Here is a 20,594-nt window from a genome sequence, read left to right as displayed (position 1 = left end):
ACAGATAGCACCTTTTAAAAGCCACTGAATCAATGTCAGTTGTAGCTTAGGACATGTCAGGGCTGTAGGAACGGAATAAAATTCTATAGGGTGTGAACCGGGCACAGAACAATGGAAAGAGAGGCCGGTGTGTTTATGATTAATAAGAAAAATCACGGGCTTTATTTATCCTGGCGGTGGGCCAGCTCGTGGGCTGCAGATAGGTGTGTGAGGCCCTTTGTTGTGGAAGGCAGCATGGCTGTAAGTACGTAGGAAGAACCTTCTTCCTTTGACCAGGAGAGGCAGCAAGAGTGAGAGAGAAAGTCAGTGTTTTGTGTTGCTTTGCATTTTCTCCTGTAGTGAAAGCAGCAAGCCTTGCTAGTGTTTAAGTTTCCAACACCACCAGCCAAAGCTCTCATACAAAGTCAGAGGTCTGGGAAAGATCTGGCACCCCATCTTACTGCTATTCTGCAACACAGCGATCCCCGGAAAGCCCCACGTGATTGAACAAGGAAGACCTGAAGCTCAGCAAGTGTCTACACCGCACTTCACAGAGAGCCCTGAGGATCCCTGTCTCACCACCACCACCAGATAAACGACAAGACAGCTGGTTAAATACAGAATCGAAGCTGGGTCTTCACACTATAAGATGTTGCTCTGTTTCCTCTGTGACTCCTGGGTTTGCTTGCTCTAAAGCAGACGCCACAAGATCCAGTGACTCTTGGATCCAGGTCAGAGGCAACTGAAAGGCCATCAGGAAGTAGGGTGAGGCTCCCCGGGTGTGAAGAGGCAGGATAAACTTTGAGCTCCCACGTATTGGCATCTTGCACAGCACAGGCCCAGGATGGTTGGGTTCTATTACCTTTTAGAGAAGCCAGGAGCACTGAATGCTAGACGTTTTTCTAACTGTGTTTGTGTTGGCAGCAGATTTAGCTTGCATTTCAGTTATGTACCTGGGAACAGCATTTGGTTTTCAGGTCATGACCTTCGCCGTGTGGCATCTCTGGAGCAATCCCAGGGACAGAGTCTGAGGGTGGAGGAGTGCCTCAAATAGTGCTAAAGCAGGGACAAGCATTGGGAAGGGCAGGACCTGAATAAAGTTGAAGTGGTTATCCCTCTAGAGGGTTCTGGAGGAAGGCATGTGCTAAAGTGAAGGGGAATATGGCCAAGTGTGTGATACATGCCTTTAGTTCTAGCACTCAGGAGGCAGAGGCAGGCATATCCCTGTGAGTTCAAGGCCAGACTGATCTGCATAGCAAATTCCAAGCCAGCCAGGGATATATAATGGAACCTTGTCTCAAAACAAAAACTGAACAGACAAGAAAACAAAAGTAAAAGGGAGTGATACAAGAGAAGAAATGACTGGGCATGGCTGAATATATAACCTAAAATGTCTGGGCATTCAATGAAAATAAAAACCAAACCAATCAAACAAAACAAAGAAGCAAAGACAAAATGGGAGAAACACAAAGCTCCAGTCATAGTTACTACATGCCGCATGAAGAGCACTATATAAAACCTGAGAGATGGGTAAAGCCATTTTTTTGTAGAATTTATTGGTTTTTTTATTAGATATTTTCTTTATTTACATTTTAAATGTTATCCCCTTTCCCAGTCCCCCCTACCTTCCAGAAACCCCCTATCCCATCCCTCCCCCTGCTTCTATGAGGGTGTTCAATGCTACCTTCCCAGGGGATTTTAATTAGGAGAGAGTCTGCCTAGCTAGAGCCTATTACCTAAGCTGGGTAAACCAATCTCGACCAGAAAAACAGAGTCCCACACTGTATCAATGCCACACTCCCTTGAGTGCTCTCTCAGACCTTGTTCAATCAATTCTAACAGCTATAAGCCAGAGTTCTTACCCACCTATAAACAGAGGGTATAACATTCAGATGAAAGGAAAAAGGCCAGGGGCAGTGTCTCACCGTTGTGAGGTCAGCACCTAGAAGATGAAGAAGAAGAAGAAGAAGAAGAAGAAGAAGAAGAAGAAGAAGAAGAAGAAGAAGAAGAAGAAGAAGAAGAAGAAGGAGGAGGAGGAGGAGGAGGAGGAGGAGGAGGAGGAGGAGGAGGAGGAGGAGGAGGAGGAGGAAGAGGAGGAGGAAGAGGAGGAGGAAGAGGAGGGGGAGGAGGACTAGGAGGACTAGAAGGATGGATGAAAAAGGAGAAGGATGAAAAAGGAGGAGAAGGAGGAAAAGGAGGAGGAGGAGGAAAAAGGAGGAGGAGGAAGAGGAGGAAGAGAAGGAGGAAGAGGAGGAGGAGGAGGAGGAGGAGGAGGAGGAGGAGGGGGAGGAAGAGGAGGAGGAGGAGAATAGTAAGTTCCAAGCCAGTCTGAGCTGTCTCAATAATCTCAAATAAGCAAGAAGGAAAAGAAAAGAAAGAAAAATGTCATGACTCCAGGCCTATCCAGAATGGACAGAAATGAACTACATGGGAACTCTGTTCATGTCAGACAGTGAGACTCAGGAAACAGCCAGCCCTGTTCCCTCCTCAAAACAGCCACAAGCACCTACAATTTCCAAAGGAGAATCTCCTCACTGCTCTCAAGAGCCGAGTGACAGAACACACTAGAGATGACAGTGGGGTTAGGTGTGGACGTTCCTGGCCTCCGCTCACATCTCTGGGGTCTCTATTCTATAAACTTGCCTGACCCTCCTGTCATAGATGTAGCCTGTTTGAAGAACCAAAGCTCGCATACCCAGACCTCTCCATCGGCTTTGCGGTGCACACTTCAGGTGGAATAAATTAAAAAAGAGGGTGGCAGGGAGTTAAAATTAAAACCCACAATATTCCACAAAGGCACATACTTTCGTTCCATTATCATGAACTAGGAACACATGGGTAAAGCTTGCCTGATGGTTCCTGGCCAGCAGTCAGTTCAAAAGGAACAGGCCTGGGCGTGCCACCAGCAGCAGACACTCTCTTCACTCTGGCGTTATTAAATAACAATTTATAATGATTTATACATTTAATTTACATGGCTGCCCTTAGAAATCTAATTGCACAGCAACCTTGCCATTTTTCTGATGCGCTAGCTAGAAACAGAACAGTGGAGGCAGTTAGCTCTCGGGGAGGGTTTCTGTACAGGCAAAGTAGGAGGCCTTGTGGCTCAGGACCACTGGGGAGCCCAGGGCGCCCTGAAATGTCAGAGCCCTGGAGTTGGGAGTTCCACAGACTCAAGAACTCATAGGTTTGGAGGCCCAGCTGGGTGCATTCTGAAGTGGGGGGCTGGTCACAAATCAAGACTTCCAAAATGTTTGTTTCTGTGATAGCAGTTGAGAGAGAATGGCCAAGACCATTGCACACTGATGCTGTCTTGGCTGTTTGGGAGACAGAGTATATGAAAGTACCTTGACATTTTGGAGAGCAATCAATCAATCAATCAATCAATAAACTAGAGAGGTTGGAAGGACAGTAGGTAAAGCACACACAGCTCAGCAACCTTTCCCTGTCCTTAGCTGGAATCATCTCAGGTACTAATTTTTATTTGCTAGAAACTGCGGCTGGGGCCACTGATTCCAGAGTTCCTACCCAGATAGCACGTCACTTTCCATACACAAACCAAACTGCAAAGTATCTTATCCCCCTAAGGAAAAGCTAGTTTGAGTAGTGAGGAACAGAGGAACCTTCTCTCAAAGGCTGAATGCCGCTAGCCTGTTTATTATAATGAGAGGTCCAGCATGCTCATTTGGCCATCAACTTGGAGAAAACAATACATTAGCATTCTGTGTGAGTGAATCTCAGGAGGATATGGAATACTCATGGGTACAGAGTGAACTATAAATGTGTGTTTCTCATTGCCCAGGTGTTTTAGATATGTGGTATGTGTTGCATGTGTATGCTGTGTAGGGATTATGTGGTCATATATCATGTACTAGATGGGAGTGTGTAAGGTATGAAGGTAATTTAGGATCCGCATGACTCCTGGGCATGTGTGGTACATATGTGGCTAATGCTGTATGTATATGTGAGTATGATATGTTTCTGGTGAATGTTCTCCACATGTGGGGCCATTTGTGTGTGTGTGTGTGTGTGTCTGTGTGTGTATATGTGTGTGTGATATGTGGGATATGTGAAGCATACAGCAGCATGTTTGTGGTATCTGTGCAGTATGTGCTGTGTGTGGCGTGTGAACCATGGATGTACAGTATATGTGGGGTTACATATATGTACAGTTCATATGTATATGAACATGGATGTACAGTATATGCAGGTTATAGCATGTGTGTGGTATCTGTGCAGTGTGTGCTGTGTGTGGTGTGTGAACCATGGATGCACAGTATATGTGGGGTGTGTGGCAGGTTATAGCATGTGTGTGGGGTGTATGTGTGTGTGGCCTGTGTGGGAATGACTTTCCAAGTTTTCAGTTCATCAGTTCATCAGTAAGTAGACCTCTCTTTTTGGGTCAGGGCTCAGTAGATGCTGCCAGCCGGGTGGTGCGCTGGGAGGAGAAGACAACAGAAGGTGAAAGAAACGAGAGCAAGAACAGGTTGGCTCACTGGTGAAAATGTCTCCAAAGACAACATTCCTGAAAAGGTAAACAATGGGAGCTGGGAGTGACAACCTCATTTTTCTGAATTCTTTTTCTGTCCTTTAATTTTAGTCATGGCTGCTATGCACGCAATTCCGAAGGGTGCTCTATCAGCTGTGACAGAGGCCCCACCAGCTCTCCAGTCCACCCAGCTTTGGGTTGGAGGTCTACCCATGGCTGCTTGTCTTCCTTTCCTTTGGAACAGGTCAGGGCAGGTCCCCTGTAAGCCTGGCATGGAGCTGGTGGTGTCAGCGTTTCTGCAGAGAGGTGGAGGGTGGCAGTCATGGAGGTCATGGAAGAGGCCTAGCACAGAGGTGTAACCACATCTTATAGTGAAGGAGATTCATTGTAAGGCTGGACACAGGTCGAGATAGTACCAAAGCAGACTGCAGGAATTGCAGCAGGCAGGTCTTCAGAGAGCCCCCTGGGAGGTATTCCAGTCAGAACCAGTCTCCTCCCTCTTCATACTCAAAAAAACAAAACAAAACAAAACAAAAAAAAAACATGCTTTCTAGTCTCTAAGACTTTTCCTCTGACCTGGACAAATTCCCCAGAAGTGTACCAAGATGCTTACCGTATCTCCCAGCCACTTGGTAAATTGTATTAATTTCTAAAGACAGATTTAATCAGCTTCAGGAATTTAAATGATAATTTATTCCTGTTGGGACTATGAGAACAGTGGGCCTTTCCCTTAGTCTGACCCACTAAGAAGAGAACCAACAACCCCAAAGGATTAGCTTAACTACCCACAGAGTCTGCTACTATAGTCAGTCCAATTCTCACGGTGTCTCATTTCTGTGAAACTTGGTCAGAAAACCTGGAGTGCTGAGTGGGGATGTGGGAGGGTCTTCAGTCACTTCCTGTCCTGATTCATGCTGCTCCACCTCACAGAACTGAACTTGTTGTGCATGTCATTGCAGACTCATCACCCCACCCCACCACACACACACACACACACACACACATGACACAACTTTCCTTGCTGAAGTCACCAAGGGTCTGCACAATAGACAGGAGGAAATACTTGAAGCTCAGGCATAACCATCCAATGAGGAAATTGATTGTAGGCAATTTCTGTTTCTCAGGGCTTCATTGATGTAAAGGAACAACCACCCTATGGCACAACATCCCCCATGAAAACCAAAGCTGTTCCACAGTCAGAGGTCTGTGAACGAAAAGAGCTTGAAACAAGGGCTGGCAAGATGGCTTACTGGGTAAAGACGCTTGGCTTGTCTCCTAGTTTGAGAATCTGAGTTCAATCCCTTGAGCTCCCATGGAGGAAGCAGAGAACTTACTCTGGCAAATTGTCTTCTGTCCTCCACATGACTCCATGCTATGGGTGTGTGTATGTCTGGTGAGGACCATTCCTCCCTGCCCCCTCCCACTGCCCTATAGTTTATTTCTGGATTTTTCACTTAGTATTTTCATACTGCAAGCTTCTCACATGACAGTCATCTTCCTGAGACACAGAGACATGTGGCAGATGATGGCTCCCCTGTCTCTCCTCCATGTAGGGTGAGGCCCCTGGTTCCTTCTCTGCTCATTTATCCAATTCTGTGCCCCACTCAGGTTCCTCTACACATTTTCAGAAGCCAATCTGAAGTCCCCACTGTGTCACTTCTTCTGTGTCTTCCTTTACCCCCCAAGCCTGTGCTCACCAGACCCATGCCCATGTGGGCTCACTCCACCTATGATTTTCCCAACTTAGCTGTTATCCACTAAGCAATGCCTATGAGCTTGTGTCTTTTCACATAAATGTCTGTCTTAGCACATCCCAGGCACAGGTATGAATATTCCATGTGACTGTTATGGTCTTAAGTCAAGAACCATGCCCTGTAAACCATTGCCTCAAGAATCCACCATTTTTCTCTAAAAAGATTGTATTGTATATGAGTTTAGGTGTTCTTGGCCAACGTGTTCATTAATCTCACTTTGACAACACTTACTTTATTTGTTGGCGTGCAGTCTATCATATAATGGTGAAAACTATAAAAATTATTTTTTCCAAAAGGTTCCCATCCCAAGAGCCCAGCCTTTATCCTCCCTTGTCTTTTGGCAGTGACACTGCCTGGCATCCTTGCCATCTGCCATGTTAAACCAGCCTTAAGTTGCTGGTACAGCAGCAGTGGCTCACCATGTATGTGAACCAGTGCTTAGCTCTCATTTATGCTCCCCCATTGATGTTTGGTGTGGCTGATTGCCTGCTTCTTAGAACACCTTATCTTGTGTTACACACACAGATACAAACACACAGACACACAGACACAGACACAGACACACACACACAAATGTGCCTGTATATGTGCTAACACAAACATAACATGGAGCTTACCCTTGTTACATACCTGTTTGCATGGAGATCTATTTCTGCAAACAGAGCTACACATGAAGTGAGCTCTGAGGTGACCGAAGTCATTTAAATTGTCCTCATGGACTCCAGGAAGTCCAAATTTTTAGACTAAGTGGAATCGCAGCACAGGAACTTTGAGGGACACACCCCTCTTCTGGGATTTTGATAATGTCAGGTGTGGTCCTCACGATCTAGTTAACCACAGCCTCCTACTTGACTGCATGACCATAGTCAACACTGGTCCATTGCTCAAGAGTACGTGCTCCACTCTAGGAAGCTGAAGCTTGGAATTTCTAGTTAGCTACAAATATTCACTTAGTCAGTCCTGTCAAGGGGCCAGCTAGCAAACAATTATGAAAGATCTTCAGTGTTTGTGACTTCAAGGTAAAGAACATGAATGTTGGTTAATTTGTTTAAATATACCCTTTGATTCACAAAGAAACAATGAGAACACATTTTTAGCCATTTCCTAAGACTGATATCTGACCAATTGGCTTCCTGAGGCACACTCATCAGCAGGCATGCCCAAGAACTCTGGACAGAGGATGTGAGGTCGAACAGTGTCCTCAGCTCCATAAGTCAGGATGACTCAACAGAATACAGAGCAGACATACAGAGGGTGTAGAAATGAGATGGAAATAAGATGCTTTGCTGAGAATGGATTGGGGCACATCACTACATAAGCAAGGGAGACTAGAGCTGTGAGAAAAGATGGCTTGCATGCCGACTTCTGACTTCAGTCATGTCAGTGCTAGGATGGGACTGAATATCCAGGGACTGCATTTTATTCTCTCTCTGTCTTCTCTCTGTCTTTGTCTCTCTGTCTGTCTGTCTCTGTCTCTGTCTCTCTCTCCTTTTCTCTCTCTCTCTGTGTGGTTGTTGAAGCAAATTCACTTCTATATTTTGTGATTTCTGTGCCTTTTTGTTTTCTCTGTTCTTCTGCCTCCAAGGATGTAGAATGAAACCCTTACTGGAGACCAAGCAGATGCTAGCACATTTGGCTGTTCTTGGACCTTCCAACCTTCAGAACCTAAAGCCAAAATCAAATCTTTCTTTTTCTTTAAGAATTACCCAGTCTTTCAGGCACTCCATTATAGCAACCAGAAGGACTAAGAGCATGGTCTACAAAGGAATGTCAGATGATGGACCGAGGCCAGGATGAAGCCAGAGATGAGGGACTTGGAATTAAGGAGGGGGGCACTCAGTTACTTCCACCATGTTGCCTTCCTCCGGCTCTTGTGCTGGTTCCTGGTCCACAGCTTCCCTGAGTTTCTCTAGAAACACTTCTTTTTACTGTGCGCTGGTGGAGTTTAACCCTGAAAACCAAACAAACTCTGTCCAAGACAAGCATTGAATTTGTCTTGGCAGTACCCCATAGATGAGGTGTGTGAATGTTGGTTAATTTGTTTAAATCCACCCTTCTGTTCCCAAAGCACATGAGTCCCCTCTAGCACTTTCTCAAGACTGCTGTGCAACTGAGTGGCTTCCTGGTGCACTGCTGTCAACACTAGTAAGAAGAGGTGTGTGCCAGAGAAGGATGGTGAGAGCCTTCGGGACCATTCAGCTCCCAGACTCCTGGTTATATAAAATGGCAACAGTCATGTGACTAGGGTGTGTCATTAAACTCCTTCTCTGCAAAAGGCAGCATCTGCTCAGATAACCACTGAGAGTTGGGATTTAAAAGCATTCATCTGCTCTCTCCTTTTTCCATCATCTCTCATTCAGGTAATGGTAGTCTATTGGCCAGTTTGTGAAACACTTTAAATAAATACTTGTGAGCTTGGGTGGATTCTCCATGGGTGTCAAAATTCTGTTTTCTCTTGTTCTTCTATTGTTGGGAAGGCTGGGGTTTGGATTCATGGAGGATGTACTTTGTGGTCCAGAAAGCCCCAAGGCAATAGGCTTAGAGGCACTGGGGATGAACTTATGATGAAGGGCTCAGCTACCTGGTATAGGACAGGGCTCCAGCTGTCACTGTCACCCATGTTCTCAGAACTACTAGATAGATGGCAAAAATGGAATTAGAACAGAGAGAAGAGATGCAGGCTTCCTCAGAGCTATGAACCCATTGCACTCATCAGGCCTGATCCAGAAAAGTTCACATCAAAGCATCTTAGGGCACATTGAACTCTTGTTAATTTAGACCAAGTGTCTAAATTAAGGGCTGCAGACAAACACCTTCCACCACCCTGGCTGAATGATCAAGTTTTGTTAGACGGGAGCTGCATCTACTTGACTTGGAATCTTCTGGCTGCTCTGAGACCCACTGCAGGGCTGAGTCTCTGACACAGATAGTATAACTGAAGGAATCTGAAGAATTATCAACCTGTCTTTCCAGATTTTTCCAGCTCCCTTTCCAGGCTTACACTGAGTAGAAAGTATCAGCAACATCTTTCTTACAAGTTTTCTAGGACTTTCTTCTTTGAGACTTGGCACCTGTATTTGAGTTGAGTTCACAGGAGTGGTAAGATAGGTCCGCTTACCTGGAGTCTAATGAATGTTTCAGCAGGAAATATGCCCTTGACCAACACTTCCGGCTTCTCAGACAAGCAGTGGGCTCTTCCTCCAGCTCCCCATTCTTCAGAGATTCTGTGTCCCCAGACAGGTACAGGTGTAGTTCAGCCAACACTGCAGAGGAACCTATGTCGAAAGTAAACAACGACACCAAACCACAAAGGTCTCCTAACCCTAGGTGCACATTTCATTCTGATATTACTGAGAACTCAAGAAAGGAGAAACTGTTTGTGTTCCCCTTGCCTTCAAAGGAAAACAAGTTCAATCAAAAAGTAGAGTATCCGCTTGTCTGTAGCAAGGACTCACAATGAAGCAAATGGAAAAGAGGCAGGAAGAACTCTGGGTTTCCACACGCGTACTGTGAACCATAGACGACTTCTCTAAGTAGTTGCAATTCACTTTACTGGGGTGACGATGAAAGAAAGGGCACCCATGGAAGAGAGAAAAGCACTTCGCTAAATACACTCCAGGATGATGAGGGCCAAAGTGCTGGCAGCAGATTCACTGGGGTTCCTCAGATGTACACAGATTTACTCTGCTCTTGCACTCCAGAACATTTATATAAGTTAAGAGCCACACTGAATGGACCAGATCCGGTGCTCTGTCCTTCACGCATGGTGAGCACAGACCTCAGTGAAACACTTGTGACCAGATGCTGGAAAACAGGAGCATGGTTCAGGATTAGGCTAGGTGGACTTTGTTCTTGGAGTGATATTAGAAGGCAGAAAGCTGGCTCTTTAGAATCTGGGCAGGACATGCATACAAGTTCACAGCTGTGATGGAAAATTAATGAGCCCATCCCTTGCAACTGGAGATTGCAAGAGCTAAGTACTGAGCTTTCCACTGACAGGAGGAGTGCCATGTGGGCATGGAGAAGAATGCAATGCAACGTAGAGCCTTGCAGACATAATCGGGAGTCACTGACGAATAAGACTACCTGGAGTTAGGTATACAGTGCGGCTGTTTGCTACAACACATCTTCTGATGCTATCAGCACAGGCAATCGCATTCATCATCTCGTTACTCTTCTGTCCGTTTGTTTACAGTGAGAACACTTACGCAGATGTCAAGCACATAATTCAGCGTTATTAACTGGCTGCCATGTGCTGCGTCTGCTCCCCTGCGCGTCCTTAGCTGAGAGCCACTCATTTGAGCCTGTGACCAGCATCCCCCTCCCTTTCTCCCAACTCAAGCCCTGGCACTCCCAGTTCTACTATATGGATATGACCTTTTGGTTTCCACTTTTTATAGTATCTTCTGGGTTCATGCACATTATTGCAAGCAACAGGATTCCCTTTTTTGTTACTGAGTATCATTCCATTGTGTGTGTGTATGTATGTCTGTATGTGTGTGTGTGTGTGTGTGTGTGTGTGTGAGAGAGAGAGAGAGAGAGAGAGAGAGAGAGAGAGAGAGCATGTGGTATGTGTATGTAAACACATTATAATTTCTTTTTTATGCATTTGTGTGTGCGGGAGAGTTTGTGCGTGTGTGGGCTAGAGGACAGCCTTAGATGACATCCTCAGGAATGTTGACCTGCTCCTTTGTGTCAGGGTCTCTTATTGGTCTGGAGTTCACCCATTAGGCTAGACAGTGAACTCCAGAGAGCCTCCTGTCTCCCTGCCCCTAGTTCTGGGCTCACAAACACCATGCCAGCCATTTTGACTTGGCTTCTGAGGATCCAATCCAGCTTTTCAGGCTTACGGGGCAAGTACCTCAGTAACTGAGCCATCACCTCTGTGTTTATAGGGCAGTTTTCAGTTTTCATTACTCCATCTGTGCACTACAAGATTGATTTCATACCCTGGTTGTTGCAAAGACCTTCCACACACAACAGAGGATCCCTTGTGTTGCTTCCCTTCCCTCAGAAGGGAAGAAATGAAAGGATTTGGTTGTGAGTTGTTGCCTATGATTCTTTAATTCTAATTGGTGAAGTGTACTGATCTTTGGTCTTAAAGCTATAGTCTTTTTAAAATTGAAGACTCTATTGCTCATGAGCTACAGATCTGGGTGTGGGGGACAGGTGAATGTATGGAAAGTTTTCTTGCTGTTGCCACCAAGGCTTCCTTGTCACACACTAATGCACTTAAGGTTCTGTTCCAGCCTGGTGGCCAGGGTGTGGATCTCTGCAGATCCTGCTTCTCCTGTTTTATTCTCCTGAAAACACTCCCAAGTGGGCAGAGGGAGAGCCAGCCTGTCCCAGGCCTCAGAGGAAGAGAATTTCTGAAAAAGTTGAGCCCACTGAGCATATACCAAGATGATTTAACTTGGGTAAATACTATGGGATACAGCAAATCAAAAGTATACATTTAGTGATTTGGGGACTAAAAGTATTCAAAATGTGAAAGAAAATATGACTATTTTACCTAGTCCCCCTCTAAGAACAACTCCAAAAAATGAGGCTCACCAGCCCATTTTCCCAAATCCATGACTCCATTCCAACCTTTCCATAAAATGTAAATATTAATCTTTCAGATTATGTATAGTTTTACATGTAACTACTAACAGTTATATACTCACACACACTCACATATGTACATACATTTACACACATACAAAGATACACACACATAAAGATGCACACACTCACACACAGATACACATAAACATTCACACACATACACACTCACATGCACATACACACCAATTGAAGTAATTTGTTCCTTCACAAGGACACACTTGTAAAGTGTTCTTAGAGGTGTCTGCTCTTCAGTTGCCTCTTGCTTCTCTGTTACAGCCTGGCTAGCTCACTCTGTTCTAGCACTCTCTAACAAACACACAGTACTTCTGGGAACACTGAGGCTAGCTACTGTCAGAAGCCAGGCTGGCCAATCAGATCACACCAAAATGCAGCTCATGAACACTGAATAGATCTGGAAAGGACCAGCCTATTGGAAAAGGCCCAGAACTTTATCACAGTTATACACCCTGTGTTATTTCCACGATACATACATTACATATACCAGAAATGTTTGCCCAGCAGGGAATGCAAAACCAACCACCAATGGAGAATGTCTTATCTTATATCACGCTAGCCTGCTGAAGAAAAACAGAAAATATTTTTCCTGTGTCCTGATTTAGAACGTGCTGATAAAGTATAATCAAAGAAAAAGATAAGCGGTTCATGTCACGAAGCTGCCAGGTAGGAGACCCAGATGGGAGACGTGCAAAAGAAAGTGCAGGAACGAGAGGGAAGGGAAGGATGGAACTAATCTTTGCGACCATATCTTCCCCCCAGTGGTGAACCGGCAGGCATCACTGCCCAAGTATAACCTTAGCCAGATTACTAAAGGTTCTCTGTAAAGTCAGAGCTTGCTCAGGGTGATATCTATTGACTGGCATTCCACACAGTATTGATGGCCTTGGAAATGCCACCCTCCAACCTACTCTTTATGTAAGAGGAGGGTCAGTCACTGAGGATAAAGAAGACTGACCCCAATCCACTGGGTCAAATGGCCACCTCCCTGACTGTCATTTCCCTGGCCTTGCCTGACCACCCCTGAGGAGGTTTACCTTGGAGGCAGGAGCAGAGAGCAACTTACACTGTGCAAGCCCTAAACTAAGTCGGCATGAAATGTGGTTGGTTCTCCCCTAGAATGCAAGCAAAGTCTCTCCCCATGACCCTCCTACCCAGGTTCCGGGGAAGTACCTCAAAGAAGGCATGTACCCTGATAGATATAACTCTGAACTCTCAGCTTAAATACTCCATTTTAAACTTCCATGGTATTCTGCTAGTTCTGGCTGTCAAAAGGCCCCGTCTGTTCACCAAGGCTAAGGCAGGGAACTCAGGACCCTGCTTCATGGCAATGGTAACCACAAGCAGTGGTTTAGCCCCACGCCCTCAGGAACAGATAGCTGTCTCTGCCTAGGCTGCACATGTGGACTGATACTCTAGTCCCAAAGGTCATTAACTTGAGTTTCTATTTCAAACTTTCAGCCCATGAAACTGAAAGATACTGAGAGATCTAAGATACTAGGGCAGAGGGAAGCAGGTAAAAAGGGAGGGGGAGGAACTAATATTTACCTCCACTATCATGAAGAGATTAGTCTGCCTTCTGGTACACTTGAGCGAGGTGATGGTGATCGGTGATTGCTCAAGTGTTTAACTTTTTTATTTTAAATTGCAAATGCCAGCACAAACCAGTTCTGAACACAACTTGCATTAAAAACTGCTCTGCCATTTGGAAACTCTGATCAAGAGATGCCAAGTCCTGGCTGGTAAGAAGAGCCAGAGTTTGTGGAACTATTAGGGTAGATTAAATGAAGCCTAATAGCACTTAGCACTTCAAAGCACATGGAGCCATTAACTAATTAATCCCCACCATTCCCCCTTCAGGTACATAAACAGCTATTATCCTGCCCCTTACGGTTGGGTAGATGAGGCATCTTCCTGGCCCCAGATGAAATCAGGGTTTAGCAAAGGCAGACTTTTCTGCTTCGTGTTTGCTGTACGCTCACCCCTTCCTGGATGCTATTTTTCTTCCAGAGATTGGTAGGCAGGTTTTAAGTTAGAATTTTGAAGATTTGTCATCTTGTCCCTCCACATGACTGTTTCTGACAAATGTTAAGAGATGCTGCCTAAAGTTGTAACTGATTGGAAAGCCGGAGAGCTAGAGCTAGCGGCTAAGGCACATCACTGAGTCAGCTGGTCTCATCTGGACTTCTCTGCATCTGTTCAGAATGCTTTCAAAACTGGGCAATGCACAGGATGGTTTCACTGCACAACCACCTCATTCTCTTTAGCGAAGTGCCACACTCTATCCTGCCCCAGAATGGGAAAACTTCCCACTGCCCTACTCTACAGAGGGGGCAGCTGGTGGTGGCACCATAGGGCAAGATCAGAATGCCACAGCTACCACGAGCAGCGCGCTCAGCCAAATTATTAACCGCCTCGGAAATCTGGAGAGAACATGGGCTGTTGTAAATCTGTAACCTTTCACAGCCTCCCTGTGTCTTTTGTGCTGACCGGTGAATTTCTGCAAAATCCTGGCAGAGATGGCAGGTCTTTCAAGGGTGTTTAGTCAGGGAGTGAACCTGCAGGGTCCCCTTTGAGCCAGTAAAGTAGCACGTAAGGTATCTGAAGCTGGTGGGAACAGAGCATCAGGAACTAGCAGGGCGCTCTTGCTCTGCTAGACAGGCGGAAGGCAGCATGCTATGTGCCTCAAGGTTTGAATTCTGCACTGAGCCTTGGGAGAATGGGAGCTGGGGATCAGTGCCAGGCATCCCGGTGCTGGGCGGGGCAGGGGGGGGCTCTCCCTCCTCCTGCTTCACAATTCTTCTGCTTCTGGGTTCTTTTGTGAAATTTTCATTCTTTTTCATTTTGGACTCTGCTCTAATGGAGTCCCTAAACTCTCCTCCAGAAAAACTGCTGGATAGTAGATGGAACTTTCTCATGGGTCAAAACGATAAAAATCAGGGGACTCAGGCACAGAGCACCGAGCTGGCCACATAATGCAACAAGAGCAGTCCTGATGGCCAGGAGGCCTTGCATTTAGTAAGTACTCATAGCTCTCCTGAGTATGAGCGACAGAGAAGCATACCTTACATCTCTCGGCCCAAGAGGCATGTCTGAAGGTGGAGGCTACTGTTATTCCAGTCTTAAAAGGAGACAACAGAGGAACTGGAGAGATGACTCAGTGGTGAAGAGCACGTTCTGCTTTTGCTGAGGACCCAAGTTTGGGTCTCAGAACCAGCTACAGGTAGCTGACAACCTGGCATTCTGGCTCCAGTGGTCCAATGCCCTCTTCTGGTGTATGAAGAACCAGAACTCATTAACTGTACTCATATGCAAATATACCCCCTTCCACACACACATATACAGAAAAATTTTAAAATCAAGTAGGAAATGGAGAAAAACAAGAGACACTCAGAGGTACCCTCACTGAAGGTTTTATAATCAGTGAGCAACCAAACAAATGGGCATTTGTACCCAGGCACTCTGACTTCTAGGTGTCACCTAACTCCTAACTTCCTAGTAGTGCCAGGAAGCAATATCAGCAGTTCCATTTATTTCATTTAAACACAGGAGCAGTATCTGTGTCATAGCAAGCCCAGTGCACGAATATCATACAAGGCTTTGCTTCACTATAAAGCAAGTGAACCCCATTTTTTAAAAGCCTTTAAAAAGGTCATGAATCAGGCCTAAACTAGTCCCCAGGAGGCAGATGCAATTTACAGGCATGTCTACTGGTGATGTGTCCTGTAGAAGTGGGAGCCATTAATATTTTTTCACATTGCCATCTCCCAAACCATAGGCAGTGGCTGCAAAGGGGGAACAGCCTGGCCCTCGGGTACCAGTTCCTTTAAAAAGCATCTCTCTAGTAACTGCTGTTTCCACCCTTCGGGGGTGGGGGTGGGGGAGCACATGGTAAGCGCCCCCTCCTGTCCTTACAGAGTATATTAGAACTAACAAGGACATGCTCACTTCAGTTTCCCCTGTAAGCCTTCTAGCTTTAGCATTAGGTTACCCAGATGATGTCATAGCAATATTTATTCAGAATTTTGTGTTTCCTTATTATTTGAAAACTGCTTTTTCTTTTAAAATATTTGTTCTGTGTATTCATGTGCATAGGAAAGTATTCTTTTTACGTTTATTAATTCTTTGATACTTTCAATGCATTTTAATCATGTTCACCCAAAGCTTTTCACCCTTATTCCTCTCAGATCCAGGCTGACTCCCCACACCACTCCATCCCACCCCAACTTTGAGTCTTTTTTAAAAATAATCCATGAGCTCCAAATTTATGGTGTTCATATACTTCTTAATGTGAAACCATCCACTGTAATGTTGACCTACCAGGACCACCACACCCTTAAAGAAAACTCCCCCCCCCCAGCCCCAAGAAGTCATTGACTGTTCTCAGCTCCTCAGTTACAATCATGAACCTCTTCCCACTCCATGCTGGAATGTTGACTGGCTTGATCTTGCACAGGTCTTGTGCAGGCAAGCACAGCTGCTTTGAGTTCATGAGTGCGGTGGTCCTGTCATGTCCAGAACATGGTTTTGCTGCACTCCTCCCTGACCTCTGTCTCTCACAACTGACCCTTGCACAACAGTCTCTGGGGCTTGGGGAGAGGGTGTGACACAGATGTCCCAGTTGTGGCAGACCATTCCACAGACACTAAGTCTCTGCACTCAATGGTTGTGAGTCTCCGTGTTAATCACAAATGGGATCTGAGCCTTGACGAGAGGATTATATATGACTCATTTGTGGCCAAGCAGTCCACTGGACAGATACATTTATCTGATGTTGTTCAGGAGCTACTCCAATCTGTGGGTATATAAATACAAATCTAGAAGGCAGTTTGCTACTTTCTTCATTTAGCAGAATAATAGTTCACTCCTGGAATCTGTGAGCATGGGGACTTTATTTTATTCCAACAAATACCTCTTTAGTCTACAGTTAACCTTTGTCTTAGTGTTTTATTGCTAAGAAGAGACACCATGACCATGACAACTCTTACAAAGGAAAGCATTTAATAGGGGCTGGCTTATAGTTAAGAGGTTCATTCCATTATTGAAATAGCAGGAAGCATGATGGCATGCAGGCAGACATGTTTCTAAAGAAGGATCTGAGAATTATGCATCTGAATTTTCAGGCAGCAAGAAGAGAGAAGTCTCTGGTCCTGGCTTCCCCTCTTAAATCCTCAAAATATCCTCCTTGTGACACATTCCTTCCATCAAGGCCACACTTATTTCAACAAAATCTCCTGTCCTAATCTTTTCAAATAGTACCACTCTTTGTGAGTCTATGGGAGCCATTTTGTTTCAGACTACCACAACCTTGTTGCTCACAGTGGATGATTCCACCTCTTCTGTGTTTGCATAGTCTACCTCCACAATGATGGTCACACTGTTGTCAGAAAGTTGCAAGTCCAGAGCGTGTCAGCCATGTGTTGGTAGGAGGCTTATCTGCTAGAAGGCATCAGCCCTACTCTGGCCTGGTCACTGAGATGTCTGTCCTTTGCTATGATGACGGATGCACAGATCTCAGTGCCAACCTCTCTCAGTAAGTTTCCATCCCTAGCTGGCCCACATCCAGAGGTCAACCGGCAGCCCCTCACTCCCTTACCCATCTTCACCTCTTACAGCATCTTTTCCTTGCAACCCCAAATCTGCATCCGGAAGGATTCTTGGAGCCTTTTCCTCAGTGTTTAGTGGAGTTGGCAGGGGAAGGTGTTGTTATCTGCAGATTCCTAGAATCACAGAGCTTTCCTGGAAAGCATTTTTTGAAAGCCAGAGTGGCAACTTCTTTGACCTTTGGCCTCTTTTTTCTCTGAAGTTTATTCAAGAGTGAACTCAGGGCAGTTTCCCCATCTGAACTCATGAAGTGCTTCACCAGCACTGTAGAATCAGAGATGAGATTCAGGCCAGCAGCCACTCTAGCAGCTTGGTTGGCTCTCAGTGGGAGAGGATGTACTTAGTCTTGTTTTAACTTGAGGTCTCAGGGTGGAGTGGTACCCAAGGAGGGGAGGCTTCTCTTTCACTGAGGAGATAATGGGGGAGGGACTTGTAAGGCTGGGACTTAGAGGAGAGGAAAGAGCGGGACCTGTGACCAGGCTGTCAAGTGAATAAATAAAATAATTAATAAAAAAACCCATTCCTTTCTATAAATGAGGGAATACATCACAGGAAGCATAGGTCACCCTAGGTCTCACGTCCGGTACATGATATATGCTGGACTTGAACCTAGAAAACTCAACCTGGATCCCATATCTTTATCTTTTAATTTTCCTTTTTGTACAGGTAATATGTTTCCCCATTTCAAAATCCAAATTCTCTAAGAATTCCAACTGTATGACTCATGTTCCTCCTCTGCCTGTTTTCTCTTCTACTCACTCCTGACCTCGGCTCTGCAGGCATAGATGACAACTCCCATCATTTCTTGCACACTCTGAGTTTTAATGTAAATGAAAAACACCTGTAAACATGCCCTCCATACTGTCCCACACCGACACACTTGGCTTTTCACTGTTGACAACCCAAGCTTCTGTCATTGCTTTTGGTTGACTGCCAGAACTTGAAGGTAAGACCCCCACTGCTGAAGACCGCACACTTCAGTCACAGGACTTGGATAAATCAAGCTGGTGTTGACCCGGAGGTCTCTTCTCAATGTCTAGCTCTCACAGTGTCACTGTCACAGGGTTTGTGCAAGCCTCTTGGCCAGAAAAGTCATCAACAGTCTCACCCATCTGTAAATCCTATGATAAATGTGGTAATTTCCTTCATCAAAAGAACTTCCTTTTAAAGAGACAGAGGTTATTATAGAGAACCACAACTGATCAAGGCACAGAGAATAAGAGACTGGAATACCCCCAAGAGGGAACTCTATAGCATAGCCCTGCAACCAAGGCTCAGAGGGAGAGTCAGCCTTCCTGGATAAGCTCTCTCCTAGGTCTCCAATGCTCAAGTGGTTAGTCAACCCTACACCCATGTGAGTAAGAGCAACACTAACTAGATTCAGGTTATAAAGAGAGGATATAACACATAATGCATACAATTCTATAAAATCCTATAATACATCATATAGTAATTATAGAAGAGGACATGAATTTGAGAGGGAGATGGGGAAACACAGGATGGGGAGGAAGGGATAGGTATTATAAAATTCATTGTACTCAAGTATGAAATCCTAAAAAAAATAAAATAAAATAAAAAGAAGGGGGGAAATATGCATTTCTGGAAGGCTGAGGATACGACTTGGCTAAGAGTGTTTGTCTACCACACAGACAGCCGTAGGTTTGACATCTAGTTCCACATAAACCAGGCACAGAGAGAGGTACATTCCTTGGAATTACAGCATTTAGGAGGTAGAAGCAGGAAAATCAGAAGTTCAACGTCATTCTATTCTCCTACACAGTGAGATCAAGGCAAGCCTGGGCTATGTGAAACTATCTCAAGAGCAGAATCTGTGCTCCTTCCAAGTGTCTGACATAATTTAACTAATTCTGTGTTTACTGGAGATCAGGTTGTTTCTATTTGTAACCTGTTGTTGTTGCTGATGATGATTCTTTCTCTGATATCAGAACCAGCATTTCCAGGTTTCCAGTGTGGACTAAGGACTGGTGGCTCTCCAGGAACCATTCTAGTTTTTGAACCAAGATTGAGGCTCCTGCGGCACCCGGCACAGTGGACTGAGCAACAGGGACCTCTCCAGTGTGAGGCAGCCACTGTGGAGATACTGCAGCTGCTGAGGTACCCGGTTCCATAGACTAAGTAGCTGCTAGGTTCTGAGCCTTTCTGGTAGGAGATAGTTGTTACTATTTCAACATGAGCATATTTGTTAATTTACATATATGTGTGTATATATATATGTATATATATGCATATAGATGTATGTATATCCACTTATGTGTATATGTATTATATATGTTTGTGATGACTGTGTGTATATTTATTGTATTTTATTCCTCTAGAGAACCCTGACCAATGCAATGTTCTCACTGAATTCGCATTATCATTTGTCATGAATGAGGCTGAGAGTGTTTTTCTTCATTAAGCTTTGGACACCATGAGTGAATTTCACAAAAAAAAAAAAAGGCAGGTGCAGAACCTATTCTTCAAGTCTCTCATCTGCACTGAACTAGTCAGTGGCCTTTTTAATCACGAAAGAGGAAAAAGAGAAAAATCAAAAGCTTATTAGTGTTAGCTTTCTGTCAATATATCAAAATGTCCGAGATAATTAATTTATAAAGATGAAAGGCTTGTCTTGGCTGACAGCGGTTCCTGTCCAGGATCATCTGGCCCCACTGGTTTGGAACACGGCAGGAATGGAACTGGGCCAAAGCCTCCTCAGTTCAGCTTCATGGGTAATCAGGCAATACCTCCACCAGGTCTGGGTCTCTGCAGCTGCTGGGGTTAGTTAGTGACAAACAGCTGACAGAGTCAAGAGATGTTCTGAAAAGACTGCAGCGGGCCTTGCTGTGAAGGTCATATCTACTGCTTATGGAGAAAGAGCAAGAATGTAGGCATAAGGTTTTGGGGACCCCCCCCAAATCCCTGGGACTTACAGAGCAACCTATGGGTTGCAATCAAAATCTCCACTGTGCCTGGGGCCTCTGGCAAATGTAGTCAGAGTTGGATTTCCCCAGCTTCCCCTTCTAGTGCTGGGAGTACTCTAAGTGGTATGACACTTCCTTATTTGTGTCTGGAATTTATTGTCCTTTAAGCTTATTGGATAATGTGGTACAGTTGCCAGATTAAAAGGAAGGCTCAGTGCACTCATG

This window comes from Apodemus sylvaticus, chromosome 14 (genome assembly GCF_947179515.1).
Source record: "Apodemus sylvaticus chromosome 14, mApoSyl1.1, whole genome shotgun sequence".
NCBI lineage: Eukaryota > Metazoa > Chordata > Mammalia > Rodentia > Muridae > Apodemus > Apodemus sylvaticus.
The sequence above is the reverse complement of the archived record's forward strand: the minus strand, read 5'-3'. Positions refer to the sequence as shown.